Here is a 12,973-nt window from a genome sequence, read left to right as displayed (position 1 = left end):
TTTTTTTCCAGATGCCGGATCGCGACACATTGCGACACATTGCCGGATCCGGCGAAAACCGGATGAAACGCATGGCCATCCGGCGCAAATGCAAGTCAATGGGGGGAAACCGGATCCGGCATTGCATTTCGCCGGATCCGGTTTCTGTCAAAAGCGACGGATCGCGCCTGACGGCGAAAACCTGATGTGTGAAAGAGGCCTTAGTGTCTGTAAGGAGGCACTTGGGTCTGACTTCAGACCCCACCGTTTTTATTTTATTTTTGAATTTTCTGTAAATTTTTATTTTTTAATTAACGGAGTGAAGGGGGCGACGGTTCCTTTCTATGGCCCGCTGTCCCCCGAACCAACAACAGGCAAGCACGCGGAGTATACCTCCCCGTACACTTTCCTGCGACGACTGGGGCTGATTCCTCTGGCTATGGTTCCTTTACGGTCCCGGTACCCCACACGGATATGAGGGCGAGCGCACGGAGAAGACTTGACCAGCGCTTTTGGATGCCCTGAATCAGCCCCATTGCTCTCCGTCCCCCTGCCCATAGGGTGGACCGATTGAGCAATACCCCTGTAACAACCTCTCCGGCTCTGCTACATCGCCCGGGAGCTTTTTTACCTCAGAATCTGAGATGGGATGAAACCTGCAGGCTCCTGGACAGCGCAGACGGTGCGAGCATCGGATTGAAGGTATGGGGTCGGGTCCTGGTCCCTGGGAGAAGCGCTGACCGAGTTTCAGCGGCGGCATACCGGCGCCCCGTCGCACCCCCCCTTGACCCGGCGCTCGCCGCGGGTAGGCCCAAAAATTTAGTCCCCTGCTTTTCTGCCTACTAGGCCGCAATTTACATAGCGCCGCCCACCTTTAGCGCCGCCGCCCACGTCTTTGGCGCCTCTCATTCTGTATGAGACGCGCCCTGCTAGTCTGGGGGGGCCATGTCCTTAACCCCTTCTCTGCCCCTCGGGCTCTGGGTCGGCTGCGGGGGGTGCGCGCACGGATGGACAACACCTGGTGACACAAAAGGGCCACCGATATTCCTCCCAGGGACACAGCATCAGGACCGCGGGTAAGCTGCATCTGCCTCAGAGCAAAGCTTAACCCCTTCGCTGCACATTCCCTGCAGCTGCAGCCCAGGCTCTGCTTGTAACCCTTTCACAGGCACTATATCTCAGTCTAAGGAAGCAAATGGGGGCTAATAAGAAGCGCACTGCGTTCTTTACCGCTGGTACCTCTTGCAAGACTGCCTTGCCCAGTACCCAGACTAATCCGCTATGCACGGATTGCGACCCGGCTTGTGCTAAAATGCCATCCGCCGCCGCTGCAAGTGCTCCCTGCGTTTAGTCCCTCTGTGTGGGCCGCGTCCTTGTCACGGTCTGTGGAGTTATTGACTCCTCTGGGAATCCTCTTTAAGTCAGAACGCATCTTTACTGCCCGAGGAGGGCTTTGGCGACGCCCGGGAACCATCCGCCTGCAGGGACCGTGCTCGTTCAAGGGACCCTCAGGTCTCTAGAAAGCGGACCAATGACGTGTCCCCTAGTCACGCTCGTGATTCAGCATCTGCGAGTTCTGTCTCTCGCTCTCCCTCTCCTAATGTTCGCAGAGAACATGTCTCTGAATTTGAATCTGACACGTCAGTCCCTCAGAATTCCCCAAATGTCCATGAATCGCTTGATTCTCTGACAGTCAGTCAACAAGTTTGTGGCTTTGGACGAGGAGAATATTCCCGCTCTGGAACATGTTCTCCTTTTAAGAGGACTAAACGTGAACGCAGGGTATTTGCCAGTCATCCGGAGTTGAAGGACATTGTCTAGAAACGTAGGAACCAACCACATAAGCGGTTCACAGGGCAAAAGCCTATCGAGGCTGAATACCCCTAATAATAATAATAATAATAATAATAATCATTTTTATATAGCGCTAACATATTCCGCAGCGCTTTACAGTTTGCACACATTTTCATCACTGTCCCCGATGGGGCTCACAATCTAAATTCCCTATCAGTATGTCTTTGGAGTGTGGGAGGAAACCGGAGTGCCCGGAGGAAACCCACGCAAACACGGGGAGAACATACAAACTCCTTGCAGATGTTGTCCTTGGTGGGATTCGAACCCAGGACCCCAGCGCTGCAAGGCTGCAGCGCTAACCACTGAGCCACCGTGCTGCCCGATGGACAATCCCCCTCGATGGATTCTCCTGTATTGTGCCTTGCTCTTAAAATGCTTTGATGCGTTTCTGAGGGAACTTCAGTCAGAAACCCCTCCGATCGTCAGATTGGTTACCTCGCTAGTTCAGTTTTTGGATCTTCAGGAGCGGCATTTTTCCCGTCTTTCGCGGCGACTTGAGTGCCTAAGGCATGGCCACTTGGCAGAAGTCTTAATTACTGCCTTCCAAGTAGATAATTCACGCAGGGGATTTTGCAGTAGACTCCTCTTTAAATGCCGCTAATTGCGCTGCTACGGCAACCGCTAATGCAGTCTCCATCAGAAGAGCCCTATAGCTAAGCGACTGGCGAGCAGATGCCACTTCCAAGAGATCAAAGACTTCTCTGCCCTATCAAACTGGTCGCATGTTTGGACAAGAAACTTGACCAGCTCATTTCTGACACTTCGGGGGGGGTGTAAGAGTAGGTTTCTTCCCCAACAAGGAGCTCCAGCTGGTCCTCTTCAACCTTCTCTTCCAGATCAGGTCAGTCCCCGCGTGGAGACAGCGGTTCCCAGGTTTCTCAAAGACCTAACCGCTCTTGGAAACCCCAGGCTGACAGCATCTGGATCTAAAGAAGCAGATCCCATATCCTCTACTCAATTACTTGTTATGGTATCCGGCCGACACCGACAAAGTAGACGGCCGTCTGCTGTCATTCAGAATGGTTCAGCGGTTTTTATTCAAACCTTTCTTTGTGGTTCCAAAGAAGGAAGGAACTATGCTGTCCATACTGGACCTCAGGCTGTTAAATCAGTTTGTCAAAGTACGGCGATTCCGAATGGAATTCCTCCGGTCGGTGTCGCTTCCATGCAAAAGGGGAGAGCACCTATCATCCAGCAGTTCCTGCATTTTGCAATTCGAGAAGAACACTTCTCGTTCGTTGCCTTGCCCTTCGATCTCGCCAGGGTCTATGCCAAGGCCATGGCGGCTGTCATGGCCATTCTCCACGCTCGGGGAGTGGTGGTACTGCCATATCTGGACGACCTGCTAATCAAGGGTCCATCCCTTCCAGCCTGTGAGAAATCCGTGTATATCACAGTAAATACACTTTCTCGCCTGGGTCTGAAGATAAACTTCGAAAAGTCTTCCCCAACACTCGTCCAGCAGATTTCCCTTTTGGGAATGGTCTTAGACACTTACCGCGGGTTGGTCATTCTCCCTCCAGAGAAGGCCTGAGCTTTGCAACAGGCAGCGCAGACTCTTTCCCGTTCGGTCTCTCATTCTATTTGTTTCAGCATGAGAGTTCTCGGAAAGATGGTGGAAGCGGTGCCATTCGTACAATTCCATCTCCGCCCTTTGCAACAAGCCTTGCTGTTAACTTGGGACAAGAACCTGTCTTCCCTGGGCCGTCGGTGCCTTCTGTCCCTGCGGATCAGACAAGCCCTCGAGTGGTGGACACTGAAATCCTCCCTGAGTCAAGGGAGGTCTTTTCTCCCAGTACGATGGTTGGTCGTGACCACCGACGCAAGTCTTCTGGGGTGCGGTGTTTCGTCACCACACGGCACAGGGTCGTTAGTCAATTCGGGAGTCACGTCTCCCTATCACCGTCTTGGAGATACGGGCGATCAAATTAGCCCTACCGAGTTTCCACCATCTCCTCGCAGGTCTCCCCACCAGGATCCAATCCCACAACGCAACAGCTGTAGCGTACAGTTTTGGCCAAAAGTATTGACACCCCTGCAATTCTGTCAGATAATACTCAGTTTCTTCCTGAAAATGATTGCAAACACAAATTCTTTGGTATTATCTTCATTTAATTTGTCTTAAATGAAAAAACACAAAAAGAATTGTCCTAAAGCCAAACTGGATATAATTCCACACCAAACACAGAGGGTGGACAAAAGTAATGGCACTGTTCGAAAAATCATGTGATGCTTCTCTAATTTGTTTAATTAACAGCACCTGTAACTTACCTGTGGCACCTAACAGGTGTTGGCAATAGCTAAATCACACTTTCAGCCAGTTGACATGGATTAAAGTTGACTCAACATCTGTCCTGTGTCCTTGTGTGTACCACATTGAGCATGGAGAAAAGAAAGAAGACCAAAGAACTGTCTGAGGACTTGAGAAACCAAATTGTGAGGAAGCATGAGCAATCTCAAGGCTGCAAGTCCATCTCCAAAGACCAGAATGTTCCTGTGTCTACCGTGCGCAGTGTCATCAAGAAGTTTAAAGCCCATGGCACTGTGGCTAACCTCCCTAGATGTGGACGGAAAAGAAAAATTGACAAGAGCTTTCAACGCAAGATTTTGCGGATGTTGGATAAAGAACCTCGACTAACATCCAAACAAGTTCAAGCTGCCCTGCAGTCCGAGGGTACAACAGTGTCAACCCATACTATCCGTCGGCGTCTGAATGAAAAGGGACTTTATGGTAGGAGACCCAGGAAGACCCCACTTCTTACCCCGAAACACAAAAAAGCCAGGCAGGAGTTTGCCAAAACTTACCTGAAAAAGCCTAAAACGTTTTTGAAGAATGTTCTCTGGTCAGATGAGACAAAAGTAGAGCTTTTTGGGCAAAGGCATCAACATAGTTTACAAGAGAAAGAGGCATTCAAAGAAAAGAACACGGTCCCTACAGTCAAACATGGTGGAGGTTCCCTGATGTTTTGGGGTTGCTTTGCTGCCCCTGGCACTGGACTGCTTGACCGTGTGCATGGCATTATGAAGTCTGAAGACTGCCAACAAATTTTGCAGCATAATGTAGGGCCCAGTGTGAGAAAGCTGGGTCTCCCTCAGAGGTCATGGGTCTTCCAGCAGGATAATGACCCAAAACACACTTCAAAAAGCACTAGAAAATGGTTTGAAAGAAAGCACTGGAGACTTGTAAGGTGGCCAGCAATGAGTCCAGACCTGAATCCTATAGAACATCTGTGGAGAGATCTAAAAATGGCAGTTTGGAGAAGGCACTCTTCAAATATCAGGGACCTGGAGCAGTTTGCCAAAGAAGAATGGTCTAAAATTCCAGCAGAGCATTGTAAGAAACTCATTGATGGTTACTGGAAGCGGTTGGTCGCAGTTATTTTGGCTAAAGGTTGTGCAACCAAGTATTAGGCTGAGGGTGCCAATACTTTTGTCTGTCCCATTTTTTGGAGTTTAGTGTGAAATGATCAATGTTTTGCTTCATTCTCTTTTGTTTTTTTTTCATTTAAGACAAATTAAATGAAGATCATAATACCAAAGAATGTGTTTGCAATCATTTTCAGGAAGAAACTGAGTATTATCTGACAGAATTACAGGGGTGTCAATACTTTTGGCCACATCTGTATATCAATCGTCAGGGGGGTACTTGGAGCAGGATGGCCATGCACGAAGTGAGCCACATCCTCCATTGGGGCTAGACCAACCGTTCGCCCATGTCAGCGCTCCTCATCCCGGACACAGAGAATTGGCCGGCAGACTTTCTCAGTCGCCAAGCCCTTGTCTCGGGAGAATGGTCTCTTCATCCGGAAGGTTTTCAGCAGATTTGCCGTCGTTGGGCACTCCGGATGTGGATGTCATGGCCTCAAGGCTAGACAACAAGATTCCTCGATTCGTTGCCCGATCGTGCGATCCAGACGCCATCGGAGCGGACGCCCTAGTTCTGCTATGGCACCAGTTGGGCAGCACGGTGGCTCAGTGGTTAGCGCTGCAGCCTTGCAGCGCTGGGGTCCTGGGTTCGAATCCCACCAAGGACAACATCTGCAAGGAGTTTGTATGTTCTCCCCGTGTTTGCGTGGGTTTCCTCCGGCTACTCCGGTTTCCTCCCACACTCCAAAGACATACTGAAAGGGAATTTAGATTGTGAGCCCCATCGGGGACAGTGATGATAATGTGTGCAAACTGTAAAGCGCTGCGGAAGATGTTGGCGCTATATAAAAATAAAGATTTTAATAATAATAGTTCCGGCTCCCAAACATCTTTTCCCCCTCTCCCCCTTGCTCCCGAGGGTCATGAAGATGATCAGAGCAGAGAAAGTATCAGTGATCCTAGTCGCGAAAGATTGGCCGGGCATGGTACGCAGAACTAGTACAACTAGTCGCCAACGTCCCTTGGCGGACTTCCAGATTGCATGGATCTACTCTCTCAGGGTCCGATTTACCACCGGAACTCCGGGGCCCTGTCTTTGACAGCGTAGCCGTTGAATCCTGGATTCTAGCACAGGCTAGGTTTTCTCATGACGTGATTTCCACCATGATTAGTGCTAGGAAGTACGTGTCCATGCGCATTTATAACCGCACCTGGAAAACCTTCTTTTCGTGGTGCAAGGATCATGGTCGATCCCTCTAGTGTTTTCCATTCCTGCCATATTGGAACTCCTTCAGTCAGGATTAAAGGCAGGCCTCACGCTTAGCTTGCTCAAGGGCCAAATTTCAGCCTTGTCAGTGATATTCCAACGCAAAATTGCCACAAAAACTTCAGGTCAAGACGTTCATTCAGGGAGATTCTCATGTATCGCCTCCCTGTAAAGGGCCATTCAAATCATGGGACCTTAAGGCTGTGTGCACACGTGATTTTTTTTTTTTTTTTTCAGCGATTTTCGCCGCGAAAACGCTTACACATACAGGAACGCACTCCATGCATTCCTGTGGCATTCCGCACATGCTGTGCTAATGCTGCTTTTTTTTTCCGCGGCGGAATCGCATCGTGGAAAAAACCACAGCATGCTCAATCTTTTTGCAGAAACGCTGCAATTCCGAAAAGAATTGCCGCGATTCCACACCCAGAATGCATGAGATCTGCTTATTTCCCGCATGTGGCTATGCCCACCATGCACAAAGTGAACGGCTCATGTGAGGATGGTACCCACGGTGTGAAGGAGAGGACTGTCCTCCAGGCCCTGGGTACCGTATCCCTGTTAAAAAAAAAAAAAATAAAAAAAAAATCGGGTTATATTCATCTTCCGGCGTCCAGCGCAGCCTTCCCGGGCCTCAGCGATGCTCCCGTTCCCAGTAATGCCTTGCGGCAAGGACCTGTGATGACGTAGCGATCTCGCGAGACTTTACATCATCAAAGGTCTCGCAAGGCATCGCTGGGAACGAGGCCATCGCTGAGGCCCTGGAAGGCTGCGTGGGACGTCGGCAGGTGAGACTATCACGATTTTTTTTTTAATTTTTTTTTTAACATTCTATCTTTTACTATTGATGCAGCATAGGCAGCCTCAATAGTAAAAAGTTGGTCACACTAGTCAAACACTATGTTTGACGAGTGTGACCAACCTGTCAATCATATTCCAAGCGATGCTTCAAATTGCTTGGAAAGTGCTTGAATTTCACATGCGAAAAGTGCAAAAACACGTAAAAAGACGCAAAAAACGCACGTTTTTTCTGCATACGTGGGCACTAGGGTGACCGCAAAAAATCGATGTCGGAATTTTGTCCGTCTGGACCCCACAAAACGATTCCCCTTTCCAGATATTGAGAGAGCCAAAATTTGAGCTCGATCAAACGACGTTAACCCGTGCCGCTCGTCGCTCAAAGTTTGAAAAAATCCAAATTGAGGTATTTTAAGATTTAGGTATTTTGCATAGTCTGTTAGACTATAAAGAATGTGACAACAACATTGCAGAAATAGCCCTGACCAAATTTTCGAACCATTTGTGGTATTTGAATGCAGAGTTGGTGGGATTATCGTTTTTTGATCCCACCATTACAGACAATGAAAAGTTGTTAATCGCTAATAAATTGCTCAGTAGCACAGATGAACCATCAGAGCACGCTAGGGTTGTAAATCCAAAAGTTAGGAAAGAAAAATTAAAAGAGGTAGGAAGTAACCGACTTTAACGACCTTCTGACAAAAGATGAAGAACAAAAGCAATATGTCCTGCAAGTTGTAAGCAAATGCCGAGCATTATATTCTGACCTTTCAAAAACTACTTTAACAAAAGCTCTAGAATAGATTAGATAACTATGTAAAATTATCAACTCATGTAGGTTAGCGTACTCTGATGGTTCATCTGTGCTACTGAGCAATTTATTAGCCATTAACAACTTTTCATTGTCTGTAATGGTGGGATCAAAAAACGATAATTCCACCAACTCTGCATTCAAATACCACAAATGGTTAGAAAATTTGGTCAGGGCTATTTCTGCAATGTTGTTGTCACATTCTTTATAGTCTAACAGACTATGCAAAATACCTAAATCTTAAAATACCTCAATTTTGGATTTTTTCAAACTTTGAGCGACGAGCGGCACGGGTTAACGTCGTTTGATCGAGCTCAAATTTTGGCTATCTCAATATCTGGAAAGGGGAATCGTTTTGTGGGGTCCAGACGAACAAGATTCTGACATTTTTTCCCCCCCCATATGAGATCCAGTCACCCTAGTGGGCACATAGCCTAACTTGGTTCTCGGGGCCTCACAGGAGGCCCCTTTCGAATCGTTGCAGGACATACCACTACCTATTCTCTCTTGGAAAGTGTCTTTCTAGTGGCAAGTACGTCAATCAGATGAGTTTCGGTATTGGCGGCCCTGTCCTGCCGTTATCCGTTCCTGAATTTTCATCAGCACAAGGCAGTTCTCAGGACGTCCCCGTCCTTCCTGCCCAAAGTCGTATCCTCTTTCCATCTCTGAGGAAATTGTTTTGCCATCCTTTTGTCCAGCACTGGTCCATCGCATTGAGAAGGCGCTCCACACCCTGGATGTGGTTAGGGCTCTGAGACGGTACATCTCGCGGTCGGCTCCCTTCCGCAAGTCAGATGCCCTGTTCATACTTCCAGAGGGACATAGGAAGGGTCTGGCAGCTTCAAAAACTACGCTAGCCAGGTGGATTTGCTTGGCTATTCAGGAATCCTACCGTGTCCGGGACACACCTGTCCCAGCAAGGATTAAGGTGCATTCTTTCCGCTCAGTGGGCGCCTTTTGGGCCATTCTGCTCCAGGCGTCGGCAGAACAGGTCTTCAACGCTGCGACTTAGTCCAGCCTACATACCTTTACTAAACTTTACCAAATTCATTCTGAGGCCTGTCTACAAGGCTGCGACTTGGTCCAGCCTGCATACCTTTCCAAATATTGCCTAATTTCATTCTCAGGCCTCTACGGATGCAGCTCTTGGCAAACGCATCCTGCAATCGGCAGTACCACAGTGTTGAGTCAGTGGTACATGGGGTATTAGCAATTGTGTGTTCTCCACCCAGGGACTGCTTTAGGACGTCCCACTGTCTGTGTCCCCCAATGAGGCGTAGGAGAAATAGGGATTTTTGTGTACTCACCGTAAAATCCTTTTCTCCGAGCCAATCATTGGGGGACACAGGTTTTGACAGAGTTATGATTGTCATTCATTTAATGCACCTACTGCTTTTTCACCGAACTGGGGAATTCCCAGCCAGCGAGAGGGTGTATCCTGCAGCGGAGGAGTTAACTTTTTTTTTTTTTTCTGTGTTTACTTAGTGTCCTCCTAGTGGCAAGCAGCATAGCACCAACTGTCTGTGTCCCCCAATGATTGGCTCGGAGAAAAGGATTTTACGGTGAGTACACAAAAATCCCTATTTTAGTTCTATGTTGAGGGGATTGCGGACTTGCATACAGCTTAATAAAGTACTGTGAGGCCTTTAAAGTTGTGGCCGTACTCTATATTGGGATGACCTGGTGACATGTTCCTTTAACACTGTTTTGGTTCTTAAAGGGGGTATCCGGGACTATATATATATATATATATATATATATATATATATATATATATATATATATATATACACGCGCCCAAGCACTAACAGGCAGGTAATTGCTACTTATCTGCCTGTTGTGCACATCATCTGCCCCTGCTGGGGGTTCAGTTAGGCATCGGGATCAGTCTGTGAATCAGAATGATATTGGAAGTCACGTCTCTTCGATGGAGGTGAGTGGAAATGAAGCCTCCGTTCTGTAGATGTGATGTGAACAGAGGTTTCTGAATTTCCGGCAGGAGTGTGTGTGACTAGAGATGAGCAAATTTGATCGGCTCTGGACTTGTGTGTGATACTGGATTGCTTTCTCTAAGGCTAAGTGCACACGTACCGGAACTCTCGCGGAAATTACCGCGAGAATTCCGCAATTCCAGTCCGCGGGAAAATCGCATTTTAAATTCCCGCGATTTTCCCGTGGAAAAACTAGCATTTTGCAAGCGTAATTAGCTTGCAAAATGCTAGCGTTCTCCAAGCGATCTGTAGCATCGCTTGGAGAACTGATTGACAGGTTGGTCACACTCGTCAAACATAGTGTTTGACGAGTGTGACCAACTTTTTACTACTGAGGCCGCCTAAGCGGCGTCAGTAGCAAAAGATACAATGTAAAAAAAAAATAAAAAACGGTGTTATTCTCACCCTCCGACGTCCCGCGCATCTGTTCCCAGTAATCCTTTGCGAAAATGCCCGCGATGACGTCAGTTCTCACGGGATCGCGACGTCTCGCGGTAATTCACGATGACGTCGTGCGAATGACCGCGAGAAGGGACGTCATCGCGAGCATTTTCGCAAAGGACTACTGGGAACGAGAGCGTGAAGAGAAGCGGGAAGACTGCGCGGGACGTCGGAGGGTGAGAATAACAATATTTTTTATTTTAAATTCTATTTTTTACAGGGATATGGTACCCAAAGCCCGGAGGACAGTCTTCTCTCCTCCGGACCATGGGTACCATCCGCAATTGTTCTGCTTACTTTCCGCATGGTGTGCACAGCCACATGCGGGAAATAAGCGGAACAATGCATTCCTATGGGTGCGGGATCGCCGCGATTCCGCAAATTAATGAGCATGCTGCGGTTTTTACCGCGAAGCGATTCCGCCGCGGTAAAAACCGCAGCATTAGCACAGCATTGTGGAATCCCATAGGAATGCATGGGATGCTTATTTTTCGCGGCAAAATCGCGCGGTTAAAACCGCCGCGGAAACGCGAAAAAAACGCCACGTGTGAACTCAGCCTTATAACCAGTACTTTAGAGGGAAACTGTCACCCCTTTTTTTTTTTGAATATGAGCTGCCGGCACCGCCATCAGGGGCTTATCTACCTCATTTTGTAATGCTGTATATAAGCCCCCGATGTAACCTGAAAGATAACAAAAAAAAAAGAGTTAGATTATACTCACCCCGGGGTCTGGTCCGCTCCGATGGGTGTCGCCGTCCAGTCCGACGCCTCCATCTTCATACGATGCCGTCCTCTTCTTTCCTTCCTGTCGTCCGGCGCCTGCGCACTGCAGTATTTTGCTCTGCCCTCAACAGGGCAAAGCAGTGCGCCAGAGCCACATCAGGAAGGAAAGAAGAGCACGGCATCGTATGAAGATGGAAGGCGCCGGACCGCAACACCTACCGGACCGTCCCCCCCGGTGAGTATAATCGAACTCCTTTTTCTTCTCTTCCAGGTTACATTGGGGGCTTATCTACAGCATTACAGAATGCTGTAGATAAGCCCCTGATGGCAGTGCCGGCAGCTCATATTTGAAAAAAAGGGGTGGCAGATTTCCTTTTAACTGCAGCTCTAGCTTTGAAGGAGGCATTAGTTGTCAGAATACATCTCTTCATCATCGTTGTCATTCACTACATTTAAAAGGAGCCTGTCACGCGATTCATGCTGTCCAAACCAGCCAGTTATCTTTTCCTCTGAAGCACTGTGGCCTGTTCTGGTCTGGCTTCTCCCCGTTCAGATCTCTCATTATGTACTCTCATGGGAGAGACCTGTTAATGAACTACAGTGCTGTGGGGAGAAGCTGTTGAGGGGCGCTGTCTGATTAGTCTCATCTATTCTTATAGTTCAGCTTGTTTCCTGTGAAATGCCGGAGCGTTTGAGAGACAGACATCCCTAGCTGCAATCTTGTAGTCAGGCTCAGATTCATGCTGCCCATGCTTTGAGCAGTGTGAATCCAGGGACAGGTTCTCTTTGTGAGGTCCAAAACATGCTATTTACTTGTAGATATAGTTAATTTGCCATTAAATGGAGTTAAAGAGAATCTGTCACCTCATTTTTCGCATGTAAGCTGCGGCCACCACCATAAGGTCTTATCTACAGCATTCTATAATGCTGTAGATAAGCCCCTGATGTTACCTGAAAACTAAGAAAAATAAGTTTTATTATACTCACCCTGGGGCAGTCTGGTCTGATGGGTGTCGCAGGTCCTGGTCCGGCGCCTCCCATCTTCATGCGATGACGTCCTCTTCCTTGATTCTGTTGCGGCTCCTGCGCAGGCATACTGATCTGCCCTGTTGAGGGCAGAGTAAAGTACTGCAGTGCGCAGCTGCTGGGGAAGTTCAGAGAGGCCCTGCGCCCTACAGTACTTTACTCTGCCCTCAACAGGGCAAGTCAGTACGCCTGCGCAAGAGCCGCGACAGAAGTAAGGAAGATGACGTCATTGCATGAAGATGGGAGGCGCCGGACCTGCAACACCCATCGGAGTGAACCGCCCTGGGGTGAGTATAATAAAACTTGTTTTTCTTCTCTTTCAGGTTACATCAGGGGCATATCTACAGCATTACAGAATGCTGTAGATAAGCCCCTAATGGCGGTCGCCGCATCTTATATGTGAAAAATGAGGTGGCAGATTCCCTTTAAAATATTTACACTGGTGTATTGGAGTAGCGGCTACAGGGAGAATATGAACTTGTAGATTAAGTGACTGTAACCACCACATTGACAGCCAGCTCTGCGCACACACAACACTGTCAATGTGCAAGGGGAATGATAACAGCATGCTCAAAAATGACCAGTGACTAACCGGCTCCCTAAGGCTACTTTCACATTTCCGTTCTTTTAATCCGGCGGGCTGCAGCGAAAAGTTAGCAAACCGGATCCGGCAGAAGCCGCAGCCCGCCGGATCATCTGTTTAGGCCGGAGACGG

General features: G+C 48.3%; 1 protein-coding gene across 1 annotated transcript in view; it reads left to right on the top strand.

Moving 5' to 3' along the window:
- NSD1 (nuclear receptor binding SET domain protein 1) overlaps positions 1–12,973 on the top strand; it is a 191,852-nt gene that overhangs the window by 46,519 nt on the left and 132,360 nt on the right. The window lies entirely within an intron of this gene.

This window comes from Dendrobates tinctorius, unplaced genomic scaffold (assembly GCF_039654945.1).
Source record: "Dendrobates tinctorius isolate UK_male_01 unplaced genomic scaffold, ASM3965494v1 ptg000001l, whole genome shotgun sequence".
NCBI lineage: Eukaryota > Metazoa > Chordata > Amphibia > Anura > Dendrobatidae > Dendrobates > Dendrobates tinctorius.
This window is presented reverse-complemented; position numbering and strand designations above follow the sequence as displayed.